The following is a 14,774-nucleotide window of genomic DNA, read 5'->3' as shown; positions in this document are numbered from 1 at the left end:
TCCACCATCTCCCGCAAGTTTTTCGCTTTTTTCATTTGTTTTGATTGGGTGATTTCGACCAACAGTAGATACGAAAATATCTCACAGTAGTGGCAGAAACCCACGAGTAAAAGTCAAGTGCATTCTAACCATCACATAGGACAAGGATTTTGTGAAAAACTACAAGGAGGCTTATGCAACTAACGTGAAGTACTTTGGCGTGGGAATTTGATTAAATACAAAAGAGAGAAAAATTGATGGTGGGAAAGTTTTAAGTGGCCCAAACTTCGTTATATTATTCGAGAGCGGTGATTATTGCCAGCTCCATCTCTAGATGAAGGAGATCATTTGAGTCATTAGCGTCTTTGCGATGCCATGACTACCCTTCTCTAAACTTTGTTTAATGAGTTGATTTTAGTAATTTTATGCGTAGCAGAAATGGGCGTAAAAACAGTCATGTGTATCGTATGCGTTTCGCGTTTATGCTTATAGAGATTTCCAATCTATAACTCAGGGACATTGACCGTTGAAAAAGAAGAACCTGAAGAATCCTTGGCTTAATTTTAGCTTAATATTTAAATGTCTGGAAAATGAGAATCAAAGAAAGAGCAGAATAGAGGTTATTAAGGGCATTCTCTGGGAAACAAGATAGGCTGCCCACACCGTGAAACACAAATAATCATTAGGACCAAAATAGAAGGAATAATAGAAGGTATAGCCGAAGGGTAAATGCGTAGGTTCAATGTAGAAAATTTGCAATGGAATGGGAAGAATGAAATATTGGTTTCAGCCAATCCTCGCGTTGAATGATTATTGATATTGATGACGCCTAAAGAAAATTATGAAACGCAAAGAAAAGAAGACCATTTCTGAATGGAAATAACTAAAGAGGAAAACCCTGAATCCAAAAAAACATTGAACAGCATAGAGGTGTGAATGAAAAGAAATGGTAATGCATGGAGAAGGTAGTCAATAGGAGAATGGATCATAGAGAGCATAAAGCTGGCTAATAAAATGACCAGTGCGAGAAAGTTAACACAGTAGCCGTTGCGCATCTCAGCTTATGCGTACCATTTTTCTCTCGAGCGTAAACTAAAATGGATGAACGAAGCTCATGTGAGCCCCCATCATAAAAATAGTTAAATTATTTATTAAATTTTAAATTTCTATCATTAGTTTTCAGTCAAATTAAGGGCCATTAAAATTCATCAAATAATTAAACGTCTCCTGTGACCACACGCAGGGTTCTATGAAAAAGAAATGATGTAGTCGCACTCACAACAGGCCTCCCGACGCCCGCTACGTTCCGTTCAAAATTTAAACAGCCAGCGAACGGGTTAGGGTGACCTCCAAAAACTGGTTCCCTGCTGCCTTCTAAAATATCTTGTATTTTTTCTGCCATGGACTTAACTCGCCCCACAATAAGGGCTCGCTAGTGCAAGACCGAGGATCCGTTTTTCAAACCTCTAAGTTCACTTAAAAATCGTCTTACAGCGAGTGAAATCATAACATGAAACATTGTGTCACATCCCGTAAAATTGTAACCGATGAAAGCTGCATATAATATTATTTAAATAAAAGCTATTTTCATTTGATGACCTCTTTCGGTGAACCCCAAGTCGAAATGCGGTCTTTAATTAAAATTTGATGCTCAAATTAGGGGAATTACTTAACTTACGTTACATTAGTAGGTGAGACTATTAGAATGTTGGCCAAAGAAGTTTATCAAACGAACCAATGCAGGAAAATATTTTCCTTAGCTTACTTTGTGATCGTAAAAATAGAAAACATCAAGCATGTTGCTCAATCAAATGATACCTCTACAGCTGGTTTCCTAAAATCCCCTGCAATGTATCGTTCTTGTGGATTTCAGGAGCTTTAATCTGAATCTCTCCGAACATTTTCAAAATGAAAAGTAAATTACTTCATACTGTTCTCGTGATATCGAAAAAAACGTTGTTCCCTTGCATTAATTTTCGATTGATGAACAGTAAACGAATTTCTCAATTTCTTCTGGCAATCTCTCTACGAAGACTAACTCATTTTTTGAAAATCCACTCTCAGAGGATTTAATTAAAGTTGTTTATCGGTTGAAGAAATTAATTGGGAGTCAGATTTCAGTGGGCGTTCTTATTAATATTAAAATAACATTATTAGCCCTTGAGGATTCATCCCAAGATAAATTTTCTCCATCTAAGTAAGAAAAGTAGATCACGTTTCCCTCATCAAATTCCGCAAAGAACACCCATCGGATCGATTTTAAATTTTTTTTCGAAAATTATATTTTTGCTTTTGATAAAATTTAAATGAAATGATATATTTGCCAATAATGAAAAAGACATATTTGATAAAATTTATGTTCCTTCTTCCTTGGATAAAACTATATTGAGTCAGTTGTTAAGGGATATAAGTGATTCAGATTTGTAAATGTTTTCAGATGAATTCGAGGATCATAAGGAACAAGGTTTCAGCAAAACACGCTACAACATTAATTTTATTTCATATCAATTTTTCGCTCAATTTAGTCGAACAAAATGGATAAATAAATTAGCATAATTCAATAAAACATTCCATTCGATTAGTAAGAACAGCGGAGGCAGACGGAAGAAGATATGCAGTCACTGTCCGATGTTTTTTCACGAAGGTCGAAAAAGTCATGATTTTCTCAAAGAAAATACTCTTTGATTAGCTGAATTATGTAAAATATTATCACCTCAATTTTTCACATAAACTTCAAATAAAGCAAGTACAATAAAGAAGAGATTTTTAAGGCCTAGATTCCATCTTGATGGGATAGTGAGAATTAAATTAAGAATTAAATGCTTAGAGGTATAGCAAATATTTCTCGTATATTGTCATTTACAAGGATTCTCGTATATGAGGATTAAATTGTATAAATGCAAGAGTTTATAAACTGCAATCTCGATGTAGGTGCTGACGAAATAATAATGTTTGCAATTAACGGTTCCTCGTAAAATAAGTTTTGAGAAACTTAAATTGATTTATTCATTATCATTTTATTATTATTGTCATTTTGAAAGTATTTAAAATGAATTTTGGAAGGCCTTCCTTCTCCTGAGAGAAAATGATTGATTTGCATGTGATTACCGTACTATTTCGTGTTATGTAAATTTTCATATTCATATAGTTCGGCTTGTTTTTTACTAAAAATCCCCCCAGTTGAGGTAACTCAAGCGATGACGCAACTTTTTATCAATTCGACGATATTTTTCCGGATATCTACATCTACGCCATACCCTGAATACCGCCAAGTGAGCGTATGGCTTGGTTTTTGAAGTCAATAATCATTATTTGAGTGAATGTAAAGTGCTTGAAGAATAACTCGTAGATAGCAATAATGTCTTTTGATTGATATTTTTGAGTTAATCTTAGTCTTTTATGGCGTTAGGTGAAAAATACTGAAGAATAATTGAATCCAGTCTATAGTCTACTTCTTTTAAGTTATCCGAATTCTTTTACCTTATGATATAGTGTACGTTCTATATAATTACCTCGGTTGCTCGATAGTCCGGTTACTCTCCAAATTCATCTCGTTGGCCATATTTATGTTCGTAAGAATTGCCAACCTAGCTTTCCAATTGCCCTTTTTGACACACATTCTCATCCCAACAGGTTTTGACGAATAAAGCACGATATTTATTTGAACTTTATCCAATTAATTAATTATCTCTCTTTTGAAAAATATTAATGAGGTCTCCTTGATGTACATTTTAAAAGTGGATCCTATGATAAAGGAACCTGCGATGAGCTGCATAGGTTGATGTTGTCACTGTCACAACTTTCGGAACTTGGCCGATTGGAGAAAGGACAGGAGGTCTTACGTTAGATCCGCTACAACAGGAAGAGCTACTTCTGTGAAACGATGCAGACATTTTTCGGTCACTGCTCTGCGGGAAACGCAGGCAGGAAACGTTCTCGTGCGGTTGAGTTTGTCCGGTTAACAGGTTACCAGGCTAGAAAACCAGAATGGAGAAACTATCGGTAGGACACAACTGTGAAATGCATTTTTGCTCTTGGCTCTCAGTGAACTTGAAGTCCGTTTGATTACCAGAGGATAATCTGAAAGTTTTCCCCAGATAATACTATCCAACGGTGTATTTTGCTTGAGAAAGAATAAATATTTCACATCTGCCGGTGATAAATGCGGACCCACTATAAATAATCTGCGTTCGTAGGCAAAACTTGTTTTTGAAATAGACCCTTGCGTGCCTATCGCCTAATTAGGTAATAAATTATGAAGGTTTGAAGCATTAAGTGTCAGCTCAAAGAAAGACACTGATTATTCAGATTTTACTAACAACACTTCTGGCATCTTCGGGAAATAAGAATAATTCGTTCAGCTTGATCATTCGTTTCTAAGTTCCCTCTTAATTGATAGTGAACTTTGGATCACATTACTGTCATCGGCATAGCCCACCCTAAATAAGTACTTATTCTATAAAATGGGAATTCCATGCTTCAATAGTCAAGCATGGAAGTTTATTGAGTAAAAAGGGCTTTAAATAGCATTAATTTTAATATATAGTTTAAGCATGTTAATGATAAATAATTAAGGAATGAAGAAGCTGGCGTCGTCAAAAACAACACTGCATTTAAAGTTAAACCATTTCGTTGAGAGTAGCGTGATGATCTAGAGGGGATTATTGGTGCCAGAGGATATCGTGAATTCAAATTGTACTCAGCGGTTATTGAAGTCTTGTTGTGACTTGCCTTAGTTGCGGCTTACAGAGTGTATGATTAAGCGCAATGAAAAAGCAAAACGGCACCATTGAAAAAATTAGATACGAATCTGAAATATAGGAATCGTGTAGCGTAACTGAGTCATTAAATTAGATAATAAGACGGTCAAACTTTGAACTAAAAAAATAGTATATCTAAAAAATAGCACTTCGAACTAACCAGTAATTTTGTAAAAATATCCAAGATTATGATTCATCTGATATTGCATACTTGACACAAATAATAGTTCATTTTCAGTATGATAGTATTGTTTAGCTCCATAACTCGTCGGCTTTCATGAAATCTAACAATTTGCTTGTACCCAAGGTCCAGAACAATTCAGAATTGGTTTCCACAGCTATTTACCTACTTGGAAGAGGCTAAACATCAGGCAAACTAAGGTCTTCATATCCTGTTTCTTACCTCGCAGGTGATTGATACAGATTTAGGTAGGCACACACTGAAGTTTGACACGTTATGAGGCTACTTGAGCACGTTGGAAAGTGCCGATGAGCGTCGAGATAGGCATATGTAAATAAAATGAAAAACGAGATACATACATTGAGCTCTCGTATGGAGGGAAATGTCTTCGATATCTGAAAATATCTCTTTCGGATTCAATTGATTATAAAAGTTTCGATGAAAAAGGTAAAATTTTTAGAGAGTGATAAATGTCAACCTGCTTGATATTAGACAGAATTTTTTGTTGTATTCTTTAAAAGAATACTTTTTTTGTATTCGGATAATTACAGAATGCCCTGAGCGGCAATGCGGCAAGAGAACCGGAGTGGCGGCCGCTGTCGAGGGAGGATTGTAGTTAGCGGGTGGCGGGCATCCAGGCGCGCGTCGCCCAGGCACCTCCAAAAGAAGCGGCGGGATCAGTCGGCTCCAGTTTCGTCACCGATATCCGTCCTAATCTGCTCTTAGTGGTAAGTCTTCTTAAATTATAAGTTAAACAGCAGTGATATAATTTGTAGCGTTATACCTTCGATATGTATACTTTTCTTTTGTCCCATTTTGTTTTTGTACGCCCCTTAAATTCCTGGAAAACGGATGGAATTGTTGGCAAAGATCGTGTCTTTTTAAGGTATCCATCTAAATATTAGCAAATTAATCTATCATGGGAACCCAAAACGAATGAATTTTCCAGAGAGTCAATGTTTTCATTGGTGATATCACGTTCATATAATTACAGATATTAAGCATAAAGCTGAAGGGCACAGTATCGCCAGCAGTTCTGTATCTACACTTGTTAAGAAATAAAAATCATCAGAGGGAAGCCTGCTATTAGAGAAATTTCTCTGTGTCGAATGGTTACGGTATTAATAAGTGTTAGGCATAGGCACTAAGCAAAGGCAATATTAGTGTGAGGAGGCGACGCTCAATCTACGGCGAATACCGCGTTTTCATTGTGCATAAAAGAAATACTTTTACCAGCTAGCGAGTCTTCGAAAGGATGATAAGCACAAATAAAATGGCATATGCCTCTAAAGAGTTTTCTTAAAACTCATTTTTGAGCTAATTAACGCACTCATATTCCTTCGAAGTAGGATATTACTTTCGAAAGATTCATTTCTGTTATTTCTTATTTAAACCCAGTGACTTTTGCGTTAGTTCTGACAGGATACTTGGGGAAAGAAATGAAGAAAACGGTGAACTCGTGATGGTGGACTAACCTCAGAACGTGCGATGACATTTCTTGTCTCGCCATCTTGCAACTCGCGGGACGGGCTTGGGTGTGACAAACGTGAAATGCATACGACCCTCGTGTGTCGGGGGCCACGGGCGGGGGCACGGAGGTCGTTTAATATTTAAATACCGACGCCCCTCCGGTCCATAAATTGTGGAGAGGAACGGCACGCTTAGGAGGGTGTAGTGCTCGCGTTCTTCGGATGCATTCAGGACCAGGAGTGGAGGAGAAATTATGCGGATTACAGGCTTTTTTTATTTCCTATTTTTTCCTCAGAGATGGAGAAATATGGCAACGATGAGGAAAATTTTGCATGAAAATAAATGCTTGTGCGACTCATCAAGGTATCGCGTGGAGTGCGTCTCGTGCCAAATGAGACTAAACCGTCGTATAATGAAAATGAGTACGTACCATAATGATTTTGTATTGATTTTATCCTATGTAGACAGGAGTTATGTAAGCAAAATGAATAAGCCCACTAATTTAGCAGAATTATATTTTTTCCCTGCTCATTTATTGAACCGAAGATTAGGGGAACGAATTCAATTCATGAGATGGTTAGTGCCAAAACATGCTGCTCCGATGAAAAACTTCAAAAATAAGCGTACTCCAAACCAACTCTAGAATTTGTTTGGAAAACATCAGAATCGGGAGAATTTTCATGAAAGGCCTCGTGAAACTACATATTGCTTGTAGAAAGTTGAAAGTCAAAGACTCCATGCTTTTCTATGAATCTTTTATTCTACTTTCCTTGAGACACTCGCTTTTAAGTTCATTTTCTCATTTCTGGAGAACTTCCACTTCAGATCTACCGTTCGTGACTGAAATCGTGAAAAGCGTAAAGGGTAGACTTACTGTGCCATCTTAAAATTATTCAAATGACATAATAATTAGTATAATTATCTTTTCTTAATTTATTATAGCAGATGTATGAGCGCTGGAATTAGTGTACATCTAATGGGGACCACTTCAAAGGGGATTACATTGATAAAGACGAATTAATTTAATTCTAACCAAATAAACTCAAATTCCCGTTAATTATTGAGAACACCTCGGATGCAGTATTTTACATAGCGATTTCTTAGAATTTTATAAGACTACTGTTCAAATCCGAACGTCATTGAGCAGACCAATCAAACTCAGAGTAGACATTTTCCTAGACTAGAATTTTGAGGAAAAGTGGGAAAGGTGCACTTGGTACTGGGGAATGTACCAGCCCACCTACCTCTTATGTGTAAACTTCTCTCTCTGTTTTAGAACGAGCTGAAACTCTAGACCCATTCGTCAAGTCAGCCTTCGGGTTGATAAATTTATTGGCATTTTCTCATCTTATGATAAATAATTATATGTTTGTGTTGTTGATGAAAACCCATCTTGTATTTGAAATTGTGTCGGAATGTAGGAGTCAGATAAAAATATTTACAAAGATTGTCACTTTATGCAAATGGTAAAGCTAAATACGAAAATATGTATAACATTAGATGGTGACTTTTATTCAGTGAAACAAATTGCTTTTTTATGAATGAAATCAGTAATTCGTCACTTTCGGTCCTTAAATTATCATCAGAATTAGATGTTGAAATCTACGAAACATTATTCCATTACAGGAAACATAGGTAACCAGGATCACAATCCTGAGTAAAGTAGTGATTAAAGTTAATAATTTTTATGTTAACTATAGACCTGTCAATATAGCTTAGGTGTCATAGCAGCTGTGATGGTTGATTTAATTACTAACCGCTGCTCGAGGTTATCGAGAAAGTCTCTAATTAGATACGACGGAGGATTGGGTGCATCATTTTAGATTTGACACTGTCAAAGAGCCATCCTATTCGAAATCATACATTTTAATATTCTTCCTGATTTCTGATATATATATATATACAGGTATATACTATATATATATATATATATATATATATATATATATATATATATGTAAATAGATAGAAGGAAAACGGATAGGATCACATATAAAGGACGAACACAGTAGAGATGGGGAAGGCGGAATCGAACGGATCACAAGAGTAAAAATGTTTCCTTGACCGGGACTCGAACACCTTTCTCTTTCCACTTGCCGGGCGGATGCTGTTACCGCTTGAGCTATCGAGAGAGATCACTGAGATCCGTGAGTATGAGATAGAATGAACGAATTGGGGATAGAATTTTAAGTGACGATGTATGGAGAATCAATTACTGCAAATAACAGAGGCGTTTGACGTAAAATATCGATTAATATGCTTTTATTACGCGTAGAATGTGTTGAAATGAATTTGATCATGAAAATTCGACTATTTGGAGTATTTAATTGGATTCTGAAAATGCCGTAGGCGCAGCGCAAGGTAAAGAGTAACCATCATCTCTGTAGAATTTCCTTATACAGGATTTTTTACGCAATACTTCGAACTTCAAATTCTTGTAGTGCCGAGCAGAAAGCAACAGTATATTTTTTCACTCGATATGCCGCTTCCACGGCAAGCCTGACTAAAACTTGACTGAAAAATGTCTTTTGCACTATGAACTAAAAAATAACATAATATAATGATGAACACAGAATATTTCTCTTCATTCAAAATAATGACCTAACCTTAGTCATTAGGATTGCGTTTTCTTTGATTTTAGCATTTAAATTATAGAAATGGTTTTTCCAGATCTATCACCATTACTCTTTTAACCATGATGGACTTTAAACTCGAGGAGAATTTTCAGTTTTTCAGCTGAAACTTACAATATGCTGTTTATTCAAACGTAAAACTTGGGGATGCGAATGGTCAAAAACACATTTTTCTTCAAACTTCTTCTTGAATCGATTTAAAATAATAACTTGGTAGACGTTAATAAAGGTCATGCATGTTATTTTTTAAATTTTAAAACCTAAGTTCTCACATGAAGAATAATATCTGGAAAGCAAATTTAGAAACAGGGAAAAATTTAATCTCTTGAATTTTCCATCACTCCAAGAGGAATTACTTTCCTACTTCAGCGATTCACAAAAGAATGGAAGATATTCCATTGTTTTATGAAGAAATGAGAGCGACCACTCGAAATTTTAATATTTCTGAGAATTTATTTTAGCCCCACGCCGTTGGGAGTCTTTCAGACAATAGCTTGGAGTAAATTGCGAGATTTCATCTTTTAACTTTATTTCATACCTCGTAAAATACGCCAAATCAATAACTTATATTTAGAAAGAGTTATGTCAGACCCCGTTTGAGGTTTGCGTCCAGTACACGAGGAAATTATCATTCGTGCCGTCAAAATGACTCAACTTGTATTAAAATTTAAAATGATATTATTGAAAAAAATGCATTCCTGTGAAGCTTTGGGAACATGGTTGGTAATTACTTAACAAAAAAGGGTTACGTAACACTAGGTTCAAATTATTAGAAGAAAATGAACTTATGGTCGTTCACTCTTGAATTTTTGCTCAATAATTCGTATTACGACTTTTATCCGCGAAGGTAACTATATATATGCATTTACAGAAATGGGGCCTAGACTTATTAATTTAGGGACTAATTTATTTCAAGGGAAAAAGTGAGAGCATACAACTTGGAAGGCTCTCACATTTAATCCAATCCCTCAATTCATCTCGTATTCCCAACGGATATTTTGCAAAGTACCTCGTGAAGATGTAGACGCCCGGTGTGATACAGAATATCGGAGAAATCTTGGACAATTCAGATAATTCATCAGCGGATCAATGAGAGAAAGCGGTTCCGAATCGTGCGAAGACTGCGATGAAACGCCATATTTTAAATTAACTGCGGGCAATTTCCATGATTCGCCAGTGATTTCTATTCATTATTTTCAATATTCAACCAAATTCTATGAAGATGTATCGTTTCAATGTTTAAAAATGCATCCAGGGTAGGTACTTACATGACGAGATGTTCCAACGATCCGGAACGAATCAAACATTCAGTAGATTATGTGTCCCATATCAATAAGAAAATAGGTATCCTCTTTGAACTAGAGGAAATAGAGGTATTCGATATAGTGTCACGCTACAGGGGATTATAACTATTAACATTTGGTTAAGTAGATCATGGACTCCATAGTATTTTTCATTATTTATAAAATATTTTTAGTAGGAAAATCATAGCAGCAGCAGAACTGATATTCATTACATAAGCTTAAATCGTGCAAATAGTGCCGCTTAGTGTGCCAATTAGAATTAATAGAAAACATTGATGATTTTGCCTGACTGGAGAAATAATCTGCAACGAATTTTCTGAGTTAACCACGTAAGGCAACAACATTTCCTACGCACCAACGTATTGTGATACGTCAAAGGATAAAGCAAAACTCGTAACAAATGGCATAAAATTCGTGGAGATATATTCTCGTGAAGATCACGAGGGCTTCCATCGAGAAGGGAATCGCGCGAGAATTGCCTGGAAGCAATGCGAGGGACATGGACCCGGCCTTGCCGTTTGTCGCCCCCCAAGTATTGCGGTGTGCTAAACCGGTCGGCGCAGAGCGCAGACTCCGTACTCAATACGCATCCGAAACCCTTTCATTCTACAAAATCCAGTCCATATGTTTTTCCATTGCTGCATCGTGAGTACGCCCTTTCGCATTAAAAGTGGGATAAGCATTGCGCTGGGAGTGTGTGCAGGGGAGGGACGGGTTGGTTGGAGACGGATTAGCAACCGCGAGAATGGGATCATCGTTGACTCGCGATGCTTGATATTCGCCACTCCGAGGAGTAAGGCGGAGCATAGATAGCTTGAGATAATGTCTTCATGTGGTATTTTACAGTTAATTAGAGTTCAGGTGCGAAATGACTTCGGCAGTTGGAACACGTACATTCTGAATTATTGCGGCAGGAATTTGATGAAGTAATTTGGTAATATTTTAATATTAGTTCTTGCCCCATCACTGTTGAAATATAACTCACGGGATTGTATTTCATCGTATGGGTTTCTAAGTCACAATACCTAGTAAATTATAAAAAAATCCCATATGATGCAAATGACTTTGGAACAATACATTTATTTCCCAATTGATCTCAACAAAAAGAGACGAGTTTTGCTTGCAAGGAATATCTGGTACTATGACGCCATATATTTTAGACCCTTGAGCGGGAATTTTCTTTCCTTCAGTCATGTTCCAGGAACGTGGTACAAATCGCTAATCAGATGAAAATCAGTTTGAAGGAAAAGTGGGGCGCAACGGACTCAAGGAAACACACATGGCACACTTAAAATTTACGTAAGCATAGGGAAATGATTGAGTGCTAAAAAGATGTAGAATTCTGCAGAATGTCTCTTTTCGTCCCATTCATTCATCCTTCCTGAGGAAACACCTTCAAAATTAATCAATAACTTCTGATGTGTGTGTGTGTGAATATATATATATATATATATATATATATATATATATATATATATATATATATATATATATATATATATATATATATATATATATGCGTGTGTGTGTGTGTGTGTGTGTATATATATATATATATACATGTATATACATACACATATAATCATATAATTCAGGCTTGCAATGTAAATCACGTAACCTAGAAGAGTCAATAGGATATCTCCAAAATGTTAGTAGCGCAGTAGAGTTCATTTACGAGACGATGCTGAGCAACACACCAACGCCATTAAAACACCCCCAACTATTTGAAACATATTGGCAAATAATGTGCATCTTAATCACTTGCCCAGGAACGGGGAAGGCAACGGAGATAGTTACTACCATTATATATTTCACGGAACAGCTGAGTGATCCTGCCATTCATCCCGCACGCCAGGCATGTTGTGCGGGTAGGAGCACAAATAATGACGAGGGAAAAATTCGCGATTGCAGGGGTGGGAAAAGAGGGGACAATGTAAGGATAATCGAGGTTCGGTCGTTTGGTACGGTGTGGAAATCGTCACGATTTGCGTACGCCACCTCTTTATAAAATAACGCAGGAATAGAATCCGAAGAGTTGCTTCCTTCTACAGGACAGGATCGACCCGTTGTTTGGCACGAAGGAGAGAATGAGAAATTTTATCCACCCATGGAAGAATAAGAAATCCTTCTCGCTTCGACCACAAATGCCCACAAGAAACTCAAAGTCTTTCGACCCACCTTTTGTTAATCCGCTGAACTCCGCTCTAAGCTCCCAAACTGCTTATTCCCTCGTCCACCGTCGTGTCCTCCTGCGCTTTGACCAGTTTACTTCCTCCCGTCGGGGTACAACGAGACCTCGCAGCGACTTCGTGCACTCTCTTCACTTTCCTTCCAGCCGCCGATCTCCCTTCGTTAAGCACAGAGGGTACGTCGTTCAACAATTATAAAAAATATCGACCTTCTTCGGGGATGGGGTAGGAATTGTTATAGGTTACAGAGCACCAATTAAGTACCGAGGTTACGTTTAGGGTTGATAGTAGTGCAGTGGAGGATGCCCACTAAATAACAAAAGGGATTCACTGAGACAGCCTTTCCCCTCTCCTCTTCTCACTCCGCTTGCGTGCACCTCAGGGAGTATCGCCTCGGCACCGTCTGCTGTCTAGTGCTGTGGTGAAGATGATACGGGGAGGTGGCGGAGGGGGAGGTAAAAAGGAGCAAGAGCGAGGGAGAAAGAGAGAAAGGGAGAGGTATGTGTGTGTGTATGTATGCCGGGTAGGATCCAGCGACGGAAAGGAGGACACTGCCCGACGAGTTAACACAAGGGGCGAAGGAGCGTTGCTTTCATGAGGCGACTTGTGAGTTTTGAAGCCGGAGACTCCTGGACCGGAGATTTTTCGGGAGGGGGAAGGGATACTTCCCCAGTGGCGTCCGTCTCTTCTCTCCTTTTATATATCCTCGGGTTATGGGGTCGAATATGGCCTCGTAGGTCGGATGTTTTTTTTCTCTCTCTCCAATAGAGGATCCCCGCACTTCCGGCGTCGACGACTCCGGTGGTTTCCCTGGCTCTGCGCCCGCGACCAGTTAGTCCTCCCTTTCCAGGTCTTCCGTCTTTCTCTCTTCCCCTCTCTCTCTCTCTAACCAACACCCCCTCTCTCTCTATCTCTTTCTCTCCCCCCACCTGCCTCTCTTTCCCTTCTCCCTCTTTCTTCCCCTTCCTTAAGCCTCAATATCCAAAGCCAGGCGCCACCCCACAGACGCCACCCCTCTCTCTTTTTCCACCCCCCTCCCTTCCCTTCGCCCCCCAACCCCACTCCCTCGACGTCGCTCGATTATCGATCTGATGAAGTCGGCCGAAACAGCCGCCAACGGTGTTGTGTATGCCTGGGTCGCGGAGAGCGGACGCAGGAGCCACCTGTCGATGGCTTGGGGTAAGCATGGAGGACTCGGCGGCGCAATATTGTTTGGCGATTAGACGGAAGTAAGGCAAAGTACGGCCGAGAGCTCTCTTTTACACGATGAATAAGCGCGGGAACTTTAAGTAGGCCTGCACTTGCATTGTAGCCAGACGTTATTATGGTTATGTCTATCCCCTCCTATCCAGACCCATCCTGACCCTCACCAGTCATGTGGTATGCGTGTTACAATTCAGATTGGAGTTCTGCAGTCGGTCAATAATGACAAGCTTATCATGGGATAAATTCTATAAATATAAGTTCAATGATAGACTATGTACGATTTAGACAATAGCAAATTATTTCAAAATAATTGCGAGTGCATTAAATCGGGCATTCCTTATGCTTAGTAAATTCTGCCATTCTAAACGTTATGTCAGGAAATTTGCTAAAACCCCTGAAATTTGGGACGAAAAGTTATGTAGGCCTTAGGAAATTACTTTTATTTAAATTAAAATCCTTATTTCATGTTTTTACACCATGTCACGCCTTATGATCATTTAACTATGAAGTCGCATGTTTACATGAGAAATCCTCTCTCTCAAACTTATCCTAAATTTTTGGTATTCTCCTTTTCTCAAAGGATGTTTTTAGAGATGACTGCTGATTTTGCAGTGCAGACCATGATTTTGTACTTCAAAACCATTCTTCATCATTGGATGAATTGAATTTTTCTTGCTATAATACTCATATTGGTTCAAAATAATTCAAATTTCATAGTATTATTTCAAAATGGTGTAGTGTTGCTTTTTATAGCATGGATTACAGCTAAATTAAGCCATAAATTAAATAATAATTATTATAATTGCATACATTTTAAAATCATTTATTTCCTCTGATATACATTATGAATTATTAAAGTAAGTAATAAAGAATAACAATAAATTAAAAGTGGAAAAAGCAGTAATTCTACGTATAAATAAGCCAGTAGTGTTATGAAGGGGGTAAACCAAGGAAGCTGCCTCCTGCAGTGCCCGATGTCTGACCACCCATTATTACTATCTTATTCTATCCTATATAATAAACTAATATATACAGATAAAATTAACCATTTA

General features: G+C 37.8%; 1 protein-coding gene across 1 annotated transcript in view; it reads right to left on the bottom strand.

Moving 5' to 3' along the window:
• Positions 1-13,367, bottom strand: part of Rab3 (RAS oncogene family member Rab3) — a 209,261-nt gene extending 195,894 nt beyond the window's left edge. The window contains exon 1 of the mRNA XM_071588910.1: positions 12,506-13,367. The gene's annotated coding sequence lies outside the window, so the exon portion shown is untranslated. The remainder of the gene's footprint in view (positions 1-12,505) is intronic.
• Between the last annotated feature and the right edge of the window lie 1,407 nt (positions 13,368-14,774).

The sequence above is a fragment of the Hetaerina americana genome, unplaced genomic scaffold, assembly GCF_022747635.1.
Source record: "Hetaerina americana unplaced genomic scaffold, ioHetAmer1.1.p SCAF_30, whole genome shotgun sequence".
Taxonomy (NCBI): domain Eukaryota; kingdom Metazoa; phylum Arthropoda; class Insecta; order Odonata; family Calopterygidae; genus Hetaerina; species Hetaerina americana.
The sequence above is the reverse complement of the archived record's forward strand: the minus strand, read 5'-3'. Positions and strand labels throughout refer to the sequence as shown.